This window comes from Callorhinus ursinus, unplaced genomic scaffold (genome assembly GCF_003265705.2).
Source record: "Callorhinus ursinus isolate GAN/ISIS: 27379988/994484 unplaced genomic scaffold, GSC_fseal_2.0 scaffold4, whole genome shotgun sequence".
NCBI lineage: Eukaryota > Metazoa > Chordata > Mammalia > Carnivora > Otariidae > Callorhinus > Callorhinus ursinus.
In genome coordinates, this window is record NW_027397066.1 from 42,068,903 (window position 1) to 42,082,515 (window position 13,613).

General features: G+C 44.5%; 1 protein-coding gene across 4 annotated transcripts in view; it reads right to left on the reverse strand.

The window, feature by feature from the left end:
• The window catches only part of LNX1 (ligand of numb-protein X 1), a 204,718-nt gene that overhangs the window by 170,706 nt on the left and 20,399 nt on the right, over window positions 1-13,613 (reverse strand). For 2 of the 4 annotated variants that reach the window (XM_025887334.2, XM_073891662.1), the window contains exon 1: window positions 1,376-1,747. The exons of 1 other annotated variant lie outside the window; for it this stretch is intronic. The gene's annotated coding sequence lies outside the window, so the exon portion shown is untranslated. Of the gene's footprint in view, window positions 1-1,375; window positions 1,748-13,613 lie in introns of those variants that run through there. One more of the 4 variants, XM_073891663.1, reaches the window with a different exon arrangement.

The window sequence follows — 13,613 nt, forward strand, 5'->3', positions numbered from 1 at the left end:
TTACATGCATTATCTCATTTAAACCTTAAGACAACTCCATTATTCCCATTTTACATATCAGAAAACTGAGGTCACGAGGGTTAACCGAATTACCTCAGGGCACAGAACGAGTAGATAGTAAAACCACGATTCAAGTCTAATTCCCAGAATGTGCTCTTCATGCCCTGCTCTGTTGCCGCCATCTTGCTGTGACTGTTCCCTGAGCAAATTCCTACCATGAGGAGTTGTAGTGCTCTGAAATGCTCTCCCTCAGTCAAAGTCCCCCCTTTATGCCAAGCTCAAGTGTGAAGCTCATGTCCTGTGGAGAGTCTTCTCACATACGACCTCCTCCCTCAGCCCCAACACTGTACTCCTTCAGCACTCCTTGGGCACATAGTTTGCACCATGCCCTGACATGTGACCCAGTGCTGGCACCAAGGATGTAGTTTATCAACATTTGCTGGACTGGATTCAATGACCAGGGATGAATGTAAACAGTGATAAATAACAAGGTGGCATATGGCACTGGATGCTCTATCTCTGGATTTTCTAGGAGAGTTACAATTTCTAAAATCCTATCCTCTCATCAGCTCATTTGTCAGAATATGTGGCAGAGAATATTGTCTGGTATTTGGTTTAAAAAGTAGAGTCACTGGGGCACCTGGGTAGCTCAGTCAGTTGAGAGTCCAACTCTTGATTTCAGCTCAGGTCGTGATCTTGGGGTCCTGGGACTGAACCCCTAGTCTGGCTCCGTGCTCAGCAGGGAGTCTGCTTGAGGATTCTCTCTCCCTCTCCCTCTGCCCTCTGCGCACGCTCTCTAAATCAATCAATCAATCAATCCATCAATCTTTAAAAAAAAAAGGTAGAGTCACCATTTTACTGCAAAGAGGCAGGAATAGAGATAGGATGTGCTCTCTGCTACTTACCTACCCACATGCTACCAGGCAAGTCAAATTTGTGAGTAAAATTGCAATAGGGGCAATGCCTATTTCTATGATAGAAATGAAACAAAATATGTGAATGTGTTCTGAATACTGATGAAGAATAACGTTATGTAAATCTAGTCACCATTAGTGAGATTGTTTTTACTGTCCTGTTTGGCCAGTAAAAAATAAAATAAAAAAGTAGTTTTTATTTTCGAAAGTGAAGGAAGAAGTTCCTCATGAAGACTGGTGCAAAAAAAAAAAAAGAAAAAGAAATCAGACATTAAAAGTGTTAATATCCTGAGGGCCTTTCTGGAGTGTCTTGAAAAAGACATAACTAGACACTTCTATCTTCTAAGTTCTCTTCAACCACTTGAGGTGGGGCGGGTGGTAGGGCTAGGAGTGGGATAGTCAGAAGTAAAGTTTCTCGAATTGCATGAGATGTTACCTGGTAGAGGAACCAGGCCTCTTACCTTTGCTGCATTGTGAATCGGTTCTCAGTTGTGTGAGGCCTCAGGGGACAGTCCGTTTGGGAGCTGAGCTTTTCCGACTCAGTAGTAGCCCAGAGAAATTTTCTCTCTCTTTCCTGTGTCTCCTCTTCCAGACACGCATGAAAACCATTCGGCCTTGGAGTTACTCAGCTCGCCTCCTGCCCCTTTTTCAAGGCTTTGTAACATGCTGATCCATAAACCTGAGGGCAGCCTCTGGAGAGCTTCTGGAAAGAGCAGTCCCCTGCGGAGCAACACTCTAATTAGCATCAGTGACAGATCTGTGCTGGTCTGGATGCGGCTGAGGCTCCCCTGAACTTCCTTCTGCTCTCCCGAAAGCCAGGATCCTTTTGTTCACCTTTAGGCCTGCCAAGTCAGTCCTACCGCACCCCTGGATGTTGTTTTCCTGCAGGCAATGGGAAAATGAGCTTGGAGCCAGGGAAGGGAAATCAACAAGGAAGTAAACACAGGGTCACTGCACCTTCAGGTCATCACTAGGCCTGGGACATCATCACGCTGGGACCAGTTCCTAAATGGGCAGGGGCTACTGCCTGGACAGGCCTCAGAACCCTGGGCATCTTTTTATTTTTAATTATGCAGAGAACATGCACTGAAATTGATATCAGACAAATCAAGCAATCCCAACTTACGTTTCAATGCCTTGCCAAAGCTTTCAAAGATTTTCCATAGGCAGTGTCTCTTATAACTGAACACTGACTAATGTTTGTAGACAAAGAAGAAAAAAATGAGCACATTTATGGCTGATACTAGTTCAAACCTTTAACTCTAAAGATACAGGGCGATTGTTCAAACAAAGATTTCTTCTACCTATTCTTCAACGCCACGGTCAACAGCAACAGTAGCGGCGTCTTTGCTAATATCCATTGCGTGCTTACGGTCAGCCAGGTCCTGTGCTAATGACCTGACCTGCATCATCTCATTTAATTCTCAACATAATCCTACAGTATTCCCATTGTAGAGATGAAGAAACTGAGGATTAGAGAGCAAAGTGCTCCAGCAAAGTGCTCCAGAGAGTTATAAATGTAAAAATTGCCTTTCTGGAAGCATGATTTTCTGGGTCTCGCTTTTCCTACCAATCTGCTTGAGCCCTTCTGTGGACTGACATCTCTGGTGATGAGCTTGCTTAAATAAACCCTTAGCCCCGGGGATAGAATTCTAAACAAACAGGGAGCATCGTTTAGTTAAGTGGTCTCTCCCTGGGGCTGTGAGTTCGGCGCCATCTTCATATAACTTGTGTGTAGGACACATGTAGGCTGGGCACCCTCTCTTCTCTCATCCACAGTGGGTCTGCTGGCTGATGTAGACTTGGCTCTTCACTGGGATTCTGATTTACCAACAAAGAAGTGTCCTACAAATCTCTTGGCCCCTCTGTGTGCTTTGATCATGGTCCGACTGCGAGCTTGTCCTTGTGACTTGAGGAGCCTAACAGTTAACGAACTTCTTTTAATCAACACTCCAAGGGATGAATGACAAGAAGTTCACAGCCTGGAAACTTCTGCTTGGTGAGAAAAAACCAGCACATGTGCTCCCAGTCCTCAGGTCACACTGCAACATGTTTTGGTTTTATTGGTCTCCTCTTTACTTCCAATTGTTAGCATTTAGCTCTCCTGTGCCATGGCGATTACCCAGGGCAGCTGGCCACCAGTCAAAGGAAAGTAAAACCGTTAATTAGGAGAAAAGGAGATGCCTCCCAGAGGGGTCCAAGTTGTCCGTTCTTGTAACTATAGGAGTTGCGACATCAGGGCAGTTGCTCACCCTTGTTCCCCTTGGATTTGTTTGGGTGGAGCTTTGGGGCCACACAGGCTTTGACACTTGAGGTTGGTCAGCTTTTCGTTCTCAGCAAAGACTAAAGATTTATTTATTGGTGTTATGGCAATAAAGAAAATTGGAAAGGGGCCGGGCCTTCATTTTGGATATCATTTCCTTCGTCTTTCCCAGGGGTTTACGACTAAACACGTGTCCAGATACGTTTATAGACTCTGATCTTGCTGTTCTTTGATGAGGAAAGGCAATTTATAATAGTCAAATGGGTCTTTTCAACCTTATCGTATGAAACAAAAAAAAAAAAAAATCAAATTGTTGGAAAGGAGCTGATGTAACAGAGGCTTTCATGTTCCTCATCTGTTTGCCAGCTTTTTCCCACCAGGGAATAAAGACAGTAGATTTGGGGACGGTCAGAAGCTTGGGGGTTTTCCACTCTGAAAGGTAAAGTAGACAGATTTGATTTCACCTTCCTCTTCTATGAGCATCTGGATCAGCGCTGACTGAATGACTTCCAATCGCTAAGTCCATTCTGGGATTAACAATAAACATACATACCTCCAAAACATTTTTTTTTTGCATAGTCATGTAACCAAGGCAGCTCACTGTTTCAAACTGGAAATGGAGAGAAGTCACGGATGAAAAACAGGACATATTAATTTAGCTTTACAAATGTGCCCTTTCCAAAGCCAGAATTACTCACTGGCTGGCAACTCAGTGTGGAGCCCTGGGTCTGCTCAAACCCCAGTGGCTTCAGTGTCCTTTCCATTTGGTGTGGGACATTCCAGCTGAGTGACAGGATCCAACTCAGCAGAAATGTCCAGATGCAGTTAAAATCCCAATCATCATCGGAAGGCAAACATAACTGCACTGTGTGAGGAAAATGGCCCATTTTTAGAGTGTCCCCAGGAAGTGACCTGTCCAGTTATCCACAGACAAAATATCTTCATTTTTGGTGTATTTGGAGGGAGGGATATGACATCTGAGAAATGCAGAATTGCAGAGGAACTTTTTCAGTATTCTGTGATGAAGAAGTCAGAACCTGAGCTAGCTTCCCCTCAGGCCTACTTTGCTCTGGCAAGATGGTCAGACTGAACGTGGATTTATCATAACAGGAGGGAGAAAATGGCTTCTCTGAACCGTTACTGACTGGCTGCTTTCCTTTCCCTCCTCTCGGCACACTCCTCCCCACCCCCACAAGTGGGGGAGGCAGTGAGGAGTCTAAAGCCCCACCCCCCCAGAGGCTTTACCTGTCATCTCCACGTCAGCACCTCCATATTTGTTATCTCTGCCTCACACCTCTCTCCTGAGCTTCCCACTGCCTCCTCAGTGCGGCGCACAGCCATCTCAGACTCCATGCGTCCAAAGCCAACTCTTCACCCCTTCTGGTGCCTCCCCCTGGGTCCATCTCAGCAAACGCCCCTTTCTTCCCTCAAGCACCCCAGCCTGGGAGTCACCCTGACTCAGCCTGTCCTCCCTTCGCATCCAGTCCATGAGTGTGTTCTGTCCACACCCCTTCCGGAACTTCTATCAGCGGCCTCCTGTTCTCACTACCACAACTGCCAACCCTCCACCGGCTCTCCCCCGGATTACTCTAGGAATCTCCTAGCTGGCCCTGTCTTCCTTCTCCCTCCAGTCTCTCTACCAAATCTATACTCAGCCAGCCTAGACTTTGAAAAATGTAATTCGGATTATGCCATTAGCCTACCTACAGGCCTCAAGGTCTTTCAGTGCACTGAGGGGCAAATACAGAATCCTTAGCCCAGCCAGCTAGGTTTGGCATCATTTGGTCCCTGCTCACCTCTCCAGGGTTACCTCAGTGACACTCGTTCTTCGGCACCCTCCAGCTATACTAGGTTGCTGTCAGTTTCTTGAACGTTCCAAGATTTTCTCCATCTCACAGCTTTGCTGTTTCTGGACTGGCTAGTACTGACCTACAGTCTTCCCCTGCCACCCCGTCCCCCAAAATAATATCCACGCCAACTCCCTCTCTCTTCTTGCCTCTTTCTCATCCTTCATGTCTCAGCTCAAGTGTCCCTTCTTAGAGACAGCCCCCAACCCACACACCATTTCCCTTGTGGTATATTGTTTACCCTCCTACACCCACCCTTCCACCTACAACTCGGTTTCCTTCCATGAAAGCAGGAACTGTGTCTTGTTGTTTGCAACTACATGTCCAGTTGAATGAAGGAATGAGTAATTGAAAAAAAAGATATTTTCTCCCTTAACTCTGGAGAACAAACAGACGATCACCACGGGGGGTGGGGGAGGAATGGGTGAAATAGGGTTTGAGGATTAAGAGGACCCTCATCGTGATGAGCACAGAGCAACGCCGAGAATTGTCACTATATAGTACGCCTGAAACGAATATAATAATACTGTATGTTAACTACACTGGTATCAAGATTAAGAACCTAATAAAAATATAATGAAAAAAATTTTTTGCTCTCAACTCAGATCACCTCAGGAAGAGTTTCTTAAATAGCTACTGAGGGGCCCTCGCTTGTTCTTTTCGGAAGCAGATACAGTTTTCCCTGTGTACAGACAACTAGCAAGTAACTGCGGCTTTAGAGACTCTAACCAGGCCCTCCCTTCCGTGGAAACACTTTCTATTGCTTCTGGGACTGCTTTCCACAGCCCAGGGAAGCGGGCAGGGGACGTGGGGCGGCAGGCTGCTGTGGCCCTGGGACTAATGTGTGCCTTGCTCCCCGTGTTAGATTTTGTAATTCATTCCCCATGAAAACAGAGGGCAGAGTGGAGATTGTTCTGTTACAGAAAGGTTTGGGAGCCAGCTTAGGGAAACCAAATACCATTTAGATCTAGAACATCAGGGGACGCCTGGAGGTAAAGTGCTTCTGAAATTGGCCGCAAATTGTCTTCTATTTTCGATGAAGCGGTACTGTAGAGATTCTTTTTAAAATGTTCATATTTGGGGGCGCCTGGGTGGCTCAGTGGGCTAAACGTCTGCCTTCGGCTCAGGTCATGATCCCAGGGTCCTGGGATCGAGTCCCGCATTGGGCTTCCTGCTCAGCGGGAAGCCTGCTTCTCCCTCCCCCTCTGCTTCTGCTTCTGTTCCCTCTCCCAATCTCTCTTTCTCCCCTTAATAAATAAATAAAATATTTTTTTAAAAAAAAGATCTAGAACATCAGTTTATGGGGAAGAACGTGTTCCAAATACCAAACAAACAACAAAAAACCTCTCTCAGAACAAAAACTTTCTAAGTGCCAGTGCCTGTTTTGTGTTTCATGTGAATTCAAATATATGGTGACTCATCACCAGCCACACCTTCCCTGACTTCTCATCTTAGGTCCTGGTGAGCATGCGTTGGACAACCATGGGAATGCCTGTGAGATAGTTTATTCAGCCGGGGGTTGTATTTACTTGTGTTGAGGCAGAGCCAGGAAACATTTATGCTCCTGTCCGTATTTCAGAAGGAATTTCCCATTCATTCCCCAGAAAGGAGCAATCTGGAGCCATACCTCCAAGCGCCTCCCCAGCTCGGGTCTTCTTCCCTCCCCAAGAGGAGGAGTAATGACCGACCTGATTGGTGAGACAGGAGAGCATGTCCTTCCCTGGGCTCCCTTATTCAAGGGGGTTGGGCTGCTGCATTGAAAGCAAGGCCTCTTTCCCTTTCTTGGGTTTTGCATGGTGAGACCTGGATGAATAGAGGGGCTGCCCATGCAGCATCCGGTTACCCTGTTTTAGGCAGGCCATATGGGGGTGCCAGGCCACCTGACACAGGTCTCTGCTTTCCACCTTCCACTTTCTTCCCTCTCCCTGGTTGGAGGAGTAGGACCGCTGTGGCTCTCATAGTTCAGGGAAGTTGGCATGAAACTCTGCGCTCTTCCCAGTCTAGCTTCTCAGAAGCTAGATCACAATACTAAGATCTCTTTATTTCTGTCCTCAATGAGAAGGCGACACCCGTTCCCCCACCAGCATCAACAATTTGTGTTTTGTTTGAATCTGTTCCTTTTATAAACAACTTTTCTCTACCTGGGCATAAAATGCATGTGAAAATAAACCTCACACTGGAATTAGAAAGTGTGTAAATCAGGCATTCTCCTTGTCTACAAAACCAGTCTTTCTACATCCTGGAATTTTCAGCAAAACCTAGGCCAACTCCCTGAGGAATTTTACATTAAGTGGTTTTGCCCTTGAGTCAACCCAATTGAATGCACAGCCATGCATCCTATCTCCCTGTCTAGGATCTCTCCTCTACACTTTTGCCATCCATAGAATAGTTTTGCAATGCTTTGTTCACCAATAGCTATCACATCATGGAAGGGAATAGGCCTTGAAGGATGTAGAGGGCTTGCTCAAAACCACAGTGAGTCTTGGAGCTGGGCAGATGGATCACAGGTCCAGCTCCCAAACCTGCACACTATAAATTCCAAATTACTTGGCAATGGCTCTAGTTCTTCTCAACTGCTTCCCACAAAAGCTGTTTGCAATCTCTGGGAAAGGCTGTCTTTTCACACTTATACACATTAGATGCCCCAGATTACTGTCTTTTTTTTTTTTTTTTAAGATTTTATTTATTCATTTGATAGAGAGAGACACAGCAAGAGAGGGAACACAAGCAGGCGGAGTTGGAGAGGGAGAAGCAGGCTTTCTGCTGAGCAGAGAGCCCGATACGGGGCTCGATCCTAGGGCCCTGGGATCATGACCTGAGCCGAAGGCAGATGCTTAACGACTGAGCCACCCAGGCGCCCCCAGATTACGGTCTTGAAGGGGAACTGGGGATAGAGGTTGGCCTAAAAGCAGTCAGGATAAACAAAATGAGTTGTTACATCAAGAAAAATAAAATTTCATTTGCAGTGTCTGAGTTTTTAATCAGAGTAGGGAAAACACATAAGTTCAGACTCTTCCCCTAAATAACAAATATTAGAAATATTTGAATATTGCAAATATTCTGAGCAATCTGCTTATGATCCCCAGGGATTAGGAAGATGTCATCTTTACATATATATTTCTTCATTTGATGCTTTTTTTGAAATTAGAGATATTTCCCTTTGAGGTGAAACTATCTCTTTCAGGGCTCTGAAATGCCATGAGACTAAATATTATACAATCTAGGACTGTCAGGAAGAAGAGAACCAAACTGTCATGGTTAGGCACAGACTCCAGTCTCCTCGAGGATTTTGTTTCCAGCCCTGAGGATCCTGTCGACACTTAATGAATAAATGAAAATAGCAATAATAAATATTATGAGTAGAAATAACAATGTGAGGTGCACTCCGATTTCTTACAATCCAGGAAGAAATTTGCAGAGTTATCTCAGACTTTGGGAAAAATCCCAGGATTCGGTGACACTTACCTCTATTTTCAGGGGACAAAAGCCTTTAGAGTCCATATTTTGAAAAGGCCCGGTTGGGTGCACTTACTAATTGATTGGGGTGTTTGAGTTTTAAAACCACACTGCAAATGAAAAAGCAATTAGAAAACCTATAGGAGCATTTGTTTTTAAATGTAGAGTTCTCTAAACTGGTCCAGACAGCTGGACCCCATTTTGTGTTTGTTTTTTCAAACAGATTCTCAGTGTTCTAAAATAGATCCATCTGTACGTACTAATTGCATTCCACTGACTAGGTTGGATGTTGTCTTTTTGGGAAAATCTCATTTAAAAGGAACACGGATGCTGAAATCTCACTGCAGTTGCTTTATTACTGGAGTCTCCCTGCTCTACTTTGTCAGAAAGCATTCATCTCGGTACACCAAGCCCGTGCTCGTGTCTGGGGTCATGTTGTGCAGTAACCAGACCTTAAGTGTCCAGAGCAATCATGCCAGATGGCTTCTGAATGCTCTCAAATGGATTGGTGCCTCCTTCTTCACCCTAGTTGCTCATTATACATGTGCACATAAAAATGCTTTGAAATACCAAGATAAATTCTTTTTTGATTAAAAAATTACAGAAGTCAACATTCTGTGTGAAAAAAACTCAAACAACTACAAAGAAAACAGGGCCTCGAGTAAAAAGTGCTAAGTCCGCCTGCCCTTTCGCTCTCATCATCAACAGCGCGCGTGTGCATGCGCGCATGCACGCGCGCGCGCACACACACACACACGGCACCCTTATTCCCAGTCTCAAGGAGTAATCAAATGATATATAGACATAGACATAGATCGGTGTGTGTGTGTGTGTGTGTGTGTGTGTGTGTGTACATTCAGGTCATAAATTATTTGCATCTCTTATTCATTATCTAATGTTACATAACAAATCACTAAAACTTAGTGGCTTAAAATAACATGAATCATTTCTTCTCAGTTTCTATGGATCAGGAAAGAGGGAACGGCTTAACTGAGTGGTTCTGGGTTCTGGGGGGCTTGAGGGCTGTCATGAGGTTGCAGCCAGAGATTGGTTGGGGCTGCAGTCACTTGAAGATTTGTCTGGGGCTGGAGAGTCTGCTCTCAAGGTCGCTTGCTCCCCCAGTGACATATTGATGCCAGCTCTTGGCAGGAGGCCTCGGTCCCTCTTCATGAGGGCCTCTCCACAGGCTGCTTGGATTTCCTCAGGGAATGGCACCACACTTTCCCCACAGGGAGCAGTCCAGGAGACAGGGAAGAAGACGCCATGCCGGTTACAACCTAGCCTCAGAAGTCATACACCAGCACACACTGGAGTGCAGCCCAGGCTCAAAATGGACTATACACAGGCATGAACCCCAGGAAGTGAACACGATGGGGGAGGGCATTTTGGAGGATGTTTGTGAGCCAGCAACTCCCATTAAGAGGCGGAGTCCATCCCCCCACTCCTTGATTCTCATCTAGCATCACAATCTGTTTCGACAAATGGAAATTGAGAGAAATGAGCTTGTGGGGATCCTGAGCCAAAGCTGCACGATTTGCCTTTTTGGCTGTCACCCTCTTGGAATGCCATTGCTGTGTGAACAGCTTGTACTAGCCCTCCTTGAGGATGAGGGGACAGCACCCGGCTGGCCCCGGCACCCTTGTTTCAGCCTCAGATGTATGAGCCCCGCCAAAATGACATATAACAAAGGCAAGCTGTCCCAGTGGAGCCCAGCCCAAATTGCCAAACCTAATCATGAATAAATAAATGAGTGTTGTTTGAAGGCACTAAAGCTTTTGGGATGATTTGTTACACAGCAGTAGGAAACTGATACGATAGGATAAACAAGTCTATATTTTCTCGTTTGTGAACTCAAGAATATATTATAGACATCCATTCATCTAAGTAGGTACAGACCTTCCTCATGTTTTAAAAACTGTTCCAGTTAGGGAAATTTCATGATATAGAAATGCCATCATGATTTAACATACTATTAGTGGACATTCAGGTTGTTGACATTTTTGCAAATGCCTACAATGCTTTATGAACTTTATTTATTGCTTATATTCATGGAAAGGGAATTGCTGGGTCAAGGGAATTATGTGCTTAAATATTTGATGGGCCACATTGTACTTCAGAATGGCTGTGCCAATTTCCATCCCACTAACAGTGTGTCAAATTTTAAAGGAAAGTCCTGATAGCTAGTTTATGCTCTCTTTCTAAAGTTGCTTAAGTTCAAAGCCAGGGGATTGAGAAACAGAGCTGAGGTTAGGTACATGACTATGTGGAACTCGTACTTTCTCTCAAGCTGTACTGAGAACAGACCAAGGAACACAATGTGAAAATTCCAAAGGTATTTTAGAGAGAAGTAGATGGACTCTTGGCAGCAGCTGGCTCCTCCCACAGGGCCCAAAGATACTTTTTCTATCTCTGAAAGCTTTTTTGGAAATAAATTAAATACAGAAGGCTGCCAACTAAAGGCTTTTAAAAAAATTATGACAATAACAGGCATTAAATCTATTAAGTACTAAAGATAACAATAGTGATTAGAGTCCTATAAAAGTTTAACATTCATGCAACTTAAATCCAACTTGTCAGTCAAATTTTTGGACATAGCTTTTGGATGAACCCCAGGTTCATTCAATTTCACAATTCATTCCCATTTCACAGGAGATTCTCTGTGATTCTAGCTGCACAATTAATGATGCTTAACATAGAGCATATGACCGATACTATTAAAAGGGATTTACATATATTGTTGAATTTAATTCACGTAGAAGAGGAAGAAACTAAGGCACTGAGTAAGTAAGTAACTTATTCAAGTTTATGGTAGCAATAAGTAGAGAAGATGGCATTCTAATCAGTTTGATTCCAGAAGCTCTGACATGTCAACTTCTGCATGGTAGACCTGTTAACTGCCTATTCCTACCATTCCTCCTTCCTGGAAGAAGCTGGAGATGTGTTCCCTTCCCAGCTTCCCTTGCAGCTAGAACACATTACCGAATATTGGCCAATGGGACCTTAGGAAAAGTCAGCTGGGAGACTTCTGGGGAAGAATTTCCCCCCTAATAAAAGAAGATGTATGGAAAGTAACCTCTCTCCCCCCACCACCTCTGTCCCAGATTTTGTGGGGTGTAAATCTGTTTCCCATAAATGTATTGCCTAAATGTGCAGTATAAATGTAGCAGCCTTTTTGTACTGAAGCTGACACCCTTGAAGATGGCAAAGTAGAGAGATGAAAAGAGCCTGTATACTTGATGATGCTGTTGGTCTGTTGATCCAACCCTGGCCTTGTCTGCCTACCTCTCAAATTCTCATTTTGCGAGATTACTAAATTCTTCTTTGCTTAAAACCACTTTTAATGGAAGTATTCTGTTACTTGTAGCTGAAAGCAATGCAACTAAAGCATTACTATGTTACACTGCCTCTCAGAGAATTTAATTAATTGTAACCTGAGTGTGTTGAAATTGTATTTTAAACAGGATTGAGAAATCCTAAAAGAAGAATCCAGAGCACTAGTTCCATATATAATAATCAAACTCCTGCTTGAGTCTACTCTTTTAGCAAACACAGTTTTTAATAACCTTTAAGAAGGTTATTAATAACAAGTTTCATCCTTTTTAAATGACTCATATTAAAAGAAAAATACAAAAGCTAATTCATCTTTGAAGTAATGGAAACCCTGGTTTTAAAAAGTGCTCTCCAACTTCACTGGCTGTGTGAAGGCCTAGTACTAATTGTTGAAATAAGGGAGAATTAGAAATATGAATTGGAAGTGCTCCCCACTTGGACCCCACTGTGGACCCAAAACCTTATATTCTGCCCTGCGCGTTTACCATGACTAGTTTTCAAAAATGTTTATAATCATTCACCGAGAAATCGTCATCTCTCTATACTTTGAAAGTTGGAAAATTCAAAAGTCTCTGACTTCCGCATGTCTTCACTGGAAAACGAGATCCTCATTCTCTGACGTTCCAAGAAAGGATATAATTCAAGGAAATGAAATCTTTTTGAAAGCAGTTTTGGTGGGGAACAAAAAGTTTTTGCTTCAGATTATACTGCCCTACACAGTAACCTCACTGAGTGCAAAATAGTAGGGGCCAATTTCACCCTGCCAGGTAAGCCACCAACACCTGCTGAGGGGATTGTTGTTGGCAGTGGGGAAGGGGGAAGTTTGGAAAGGATAGCGGTGGAGGGCGAGGAGGCGTACCTGTGGCTGCCCTGAAACTCACTACAGACAAATGAGCTGTAGTTAGTCCTGCTAACTTCCCACTTCTCAGTTTCTCCTCAGGAAGAGAGGCCAGTGAGAACCACGGAGGAGCTGTTCCCTGAACTAGTATGGAAGAGTCCAGCTCTGTGGCGTAAGGGATGGACTGTGGTGGCCATAGAGGGCATGTCACGGACTACATTGTTTCCTCTCCCAAATTCACATGTTGAAGTCTTAACCTTCAGTACCTGCATGTTTGGAGACAGGATCTTTACAGAGGCAACCAAGTTAAAATGAGGTCATTATCCAATATGGGCTCTAATCCAATAAGACCAGTGTCCTTATTAAAAGGGGAAATGTGGACACAGACACATACAGAAGAAAGACAAATGTGAGAAATTGGACAAGAAGGCCATTATACCAAGGAAAAAGGCCTGCAATGGATCCTACCTTCATGACTCAGAGAAAACCAAGCCTGCCGACACCTTGATCTTGAACTTCTAGCCTCCAGAACCAGTAGGAAATAAATTTCTGTTGTGTAAGCCAACCAGGCTGTGGTATTTGTTACAGCGGCCCTAGCAGACTAATACAATGCACCACCCAGATCTCCCTCAAGAGAAGCTGCCATGGGGAGCATCACTGACTGACAGCCTCCTGCTGTCACATCAGAGCCACTGAGGCAGTCACACCTTGGCCACGCTCCCTGGGGCTGCTCCCTCCTGATGACTGAGTGCAGCAGGTGCGGGGGGCGGGGGTAATAGAGCTGAGTTATTCCAGCCCATTGTGGGCTCTTCTGAGGGGTTGTCTTCGTGCGAAGATTCCCCATTGACTTGGCAGAGATGTTCTCAAAGCTGCACTGCAGGATAAAGCTCTTCCTACCCATCCTCCTTCTCTGCTTCTCTTCTTTCACAGGTTTTCCACTATAATCCTGCTATCTGAGGCTCTTT